The sequence below is a fragment of the Oncorhynchus mykiss genome, chromosome 29, assembly GCF_057628025.1.
Source record: "Oncorhynchus mykiss isolate SJ-2025 chromosome 29, ASM5762802v1, whole genome shotgun sequence".
NCBI classification, from domain to species: Eukaryota; Metazoa; Chordata; class Actinopteri; order Salmoniformes; family Salmonidae; genus Oncorhynchus; species Oncorhynchus mykiss.
In genome coordinates this window covers 16,202,501-16,206,613 of record NC_143050.1, presented here as the reverse complement: position 1 = coordinate 16,206,613, position 4,113 = coordinate 16,202,501, and the positions used below count along the sequence as shown (strand labels likewise).

Here is a 4,113-nt window from a genome sequence, read left to right as displayed (position 1 = left end):
GCAATCTGGTTTCCGAGCTGGTCATGGGTGCACCTCAGCCACGCTCAAGGTCCTAAACGATATCATAACCGCCATCAATAAAAGACAATACTGTGCAGCCGTATTCATCGACCTGGCTGAGGCTTTTGACTCTGTCAATCACCGCATTCTTATAGGCAGACTCAACAGCCTTGGTTTCTCTACCTTGCCTGGTTCACCAACTACTTCTCAGATAGAGTTCAGCGTGTCAAATCGGAGGGCCTGTTGTCCGGACCTCTGGCAGTCTCAATGGCGGTGCCACAGGGTTCAATTCTCGGGCCGACTCTTTTCTCTGTATACATCAATGATGTCGCTCTTGCTGCTGGTGATTCTCTGATCCACCTCTACGCTGACGACACCATTCTGTATACTTCTGGCCCTTCTTTGGACACTGTGTTAACAAACTTCCAGATGAGCTTCAATGCCATACAACACTTATTATGTGGCCTCCAACTGCTCTTAAATGCAAGCAAAACTAAATGTATGCTTCTCAACCGATCGCTGCCCGCACCTGCCCGCCCATCCAGCATCACTACTCTGGATGGCTCCGACTTAGAATACGTGGACAACTACAAATACCTAGGTGTCTGGTTAGACTGTAAACTATCCTTCCAGACTCACATTAAGAATCTCCAATCCCAAATTAAATCTAGAATCTGCTTCCTATTGCGCAACGGAGCATCCTTCGCTCATGCTGCCAAACATACCCTCGTAAAACTGACGATCCTACCAATCCTTGACTTTGGTGATGTCATTCACAAAATAGCCTCCAACACTCTATTCAGCAAATTTGGTGTAGTCTATCACAGTGCCATCCATTTTGTCACCAAAGCCCCATATACTACCCACCACTGCGACCTGTATGTTCTCGTTGGATGGCCCTCGCTTTATATTCGTCGCCAAACCCACTGACTCCAGCTCATCTATAAGTCTTTGCTAGGTAAAGACTGGACCGAACTGCAAAAATCACTGAAGCTGGAGACTCATATCTCCTTCACTAACTTTAAGCATCTGCTGTCAGAGCAGCTTACCGATCATTGCACCTGTACATAGTCCATCTGTAAATAGCCAACCAACTACCTCATCCCAATATTGTTATTTATTTTTTGCTCCTTTGCACCCTAGTATCTCTACTTGCACATTCATCTTCTGCACATCTATCACTCCAGTGTTTAATTGTTAAATTCTAATTATTTCGCCACTTTGGCCTATTTATTGCCATTTCTAAATGACCCCAAACTTTGGAACAGTGTAATCAAAGTATGAAATTATTGTAATTTCAAATAAAATATATTTTTGGTTTCAATTGTGGTCAATTTGCAGTATACAAAAGATTACAATTATGATCCGGCCACCCGACCATCGGCTCCGACAAAAATCGTCCCCTGGCTGAATCTAATACCTAGCCCTGGAGTAATGTGTAATGAAGCAGACAGCAGGAGCTTGGCCTGGGTGGTGTGCAGGTTAATGGAACTACTGCTTGAATAGTTGCACAAAGTGTGTAGGCACACTCTCAAACACACACACACACACACACACACACGTTTAACAACTTCCATTCCCCCTGTCATGAGGGGATTTATGGCTGATTTAAGATTAAATCATGAACCCTGTTATGATCAACCCTGTTACTTTATTTGGCACGTAATAGGCACTTACTAGAGTATATATTTTTTTACCTCTTAAGTTGAACATGTGCTCTTTAAGACAGAATGTACATTTTTTTAACCTAGTTATACTTCTCAAAAGGCACCGAATTGGTGGAATTACCCAGCTGTCTTTCACATACAAGATGCAAGAAAAGATACTGTTTCAGTGGAAACTACAATGTAAAAAGGAGAACTGTGTATGCAATTATTACTGAGAAAAGAGTGAAGGTGAAATAGTGTGAGAAGTAGGAAATGTGGTGACATACAGAGTGAGAGGGAAAGAAATCCATCAGATGACAAGAGATTCTATGAGGCACTGAGTGGGAGGGGTGGAGAAGGGGTGAGAATTGACACGGAGCGTGAGGGGTGGAGAATGGGTGGGGAGGTTTGACACTGAGTGTGAGGGTGGAGAAGGGGTGGGGAGGTTTGACACGGAGCGTGAGGGGTGGAGAATGGGTGGGGAGGTTTGACACTGAGTGTGAGGGTGGAGAAGGGGTGGGGAGGTTTGACACGGAGCGTGAGGGGTGGAGAAGGGGTGGGGAGGTTTGACACGGAGCGTGAGGGGTGGAGAAGGGGTGGGGAGGTTTGACACGGAGCGTGAGGGGTGGAGAAGGGGTGGGGAGGTTTGACACGGAGCGTGAGGGGTGGAGAAGGGGTGGGGAGGTTTGACAGGTAGGTAAAAGGGAAAAATACGTTGCGAAACGTGTTACTTGGCAACGTAACCAATAATTCCAACGTGCCTCGAGGTCTCTGTAGAGGGGCACGTATTTCAGACTAACCTTTCTGCCCTGCTGCTCCCTCCTTCTCTCTCTCTTCCTCTCACACCCCCTCTCTTCTCACTGTGACAGGAGCTGGTTGCTCTAAAAAGGAAACAGCTTCTCTCCTCTGACACGAGTGGTTCCTCTGACAGGGATATGAACAGGGAAATCGCTTCTCTCCTCTGACACAAGTGGTTCCAGGTGGGTTTCAGACTCATTAACTCTCATTTGGGTTTACAAAGATATATTCCACCTGGATCCTTGGCAGCAAAAAGCTTTCGATCCATACCATCCTTGAGGCTGAAATATGAGATCAAAGAAAGACCAAGGCACCGTACCAACTGAGATTCAGAAGAGCTCCTAGGTGCTTTAAGATCGCCACACGTTGGAATCAGGACGTGAGTCAACAACAACCGTACGTGTGAATGAATGAGAATGGTAAAGGCACTTGTTCAAGCTTGCTTGAGGTTGCTGTGGATTCTCACCGTGGCAAAGTGTAAGATCCCAGGTAAGGATAAGATCTCTCTCGCCTCTTTGAAAGGTAGTAGTGCATGAATTGTCAGGAGAGGGTCAAGGCAGGGCATTGGACGTCTTTAATGTGACTATGCTGACCCTCTGAGTGAGGAAACAAATAATCTGAGTACCGAATGTCTTTTGAATACTTACATCTCATCTAATCTTAAAATACATGTCTGTCTATTTGTTCATGGAACAGGAGCTTTTTGCATTTTGTGTCCCTTTCACTGCACAACAAACTGTATTTCCTCTTGGAAAAACTAGACAGGCATCTGAAAAATAACTATTTATTTTTGTGGTTGGACTGTCTCCTTGCCATCCTAAAGGAAGGAGGTTTTCCACAAGACAAATCCAGGGTAACACAATGGTTTAGAGATGATGGAGTTTTGTGAATATTGTCAGTGTACTGTCCCTGTAACTTGCCTTTGAAGTCTCTGAGGATTTATGATGTGAAAACATCCAAGCCAATGCTGAGCCTCCCTTGCTTTGCATGTGGAAATATGTGGTCCAGATGTGTTCTCTCTGAGGAATCCAGTGGCCCACGGCGTCTGTGACGGCTAGCCCTCCACACAGCTCTGTTTGTTCTGTCTGGAAGACTACGGAGACCGGGTCCCACTGTCCTGTCCAGAGTTTAGACTGGCAAGACCTAACTGGGACCCAGGTCAACTGTCTCTCCTGCTCAGGAGGCTGCTGAGGGGAGAACGGCTTATAATAATGGCCAGAACGAAGCAAATGGAATGGAATCAAATACCTGGAAACAATATGTTTGATGTATTTGTTACCATTCCACTAATTCCGCTCCAGTCATTGCTACAAGCCCATTCTCCCCAATTAAGGTGTCACCAACCTCCTGTGCTCTCCTGTTTGGGATGTTGCAGAGAATATGAAAGAAGTCTACTGAGGAGAGGATCACAGTCTAACTGGGACTTCTGACTCTTCACACGTTTTCACATGCAAATTCTGTATTGTCATGCACCAGGGCCGTGCAGACCTTTACATATATAGATGTATATTACCCAAATACCTTATATTCATTATTCTCTACTAGCCTAGGCAACTGCTCACAGAGAGGGCAAATATAGGGTCTATCAGCTGATCATAGTGAATGTAGTTGATATAAACCAGATAATTAGTTAGCTAGCTAGCTGGTAGATATGCTGTTGTAACAATTG

General features: G+C 45.2%; 1 non-coding gene across 1 annotated transcript in view; it reads left to right on the top strand.

Annotated features, from left to right (window-relative positions):
* The first annotated feature begins 2,302 nt into the window (after nt 1-2,302).
* Nucleotides 2,303-4,113, top strand: part of LOC110510056 (uncharacterized) — a 24,606-nt gene continuing 22,795 nt past the window's right edge. The window contains exon 1 of the transcript XR_016493241.1: nt 2,303-2,933. This is a non-coding gene — a transcript (uncharacterized LOC110510056). The remainder of the gene's footprint in view (nt 2,934-4,113) is intronic.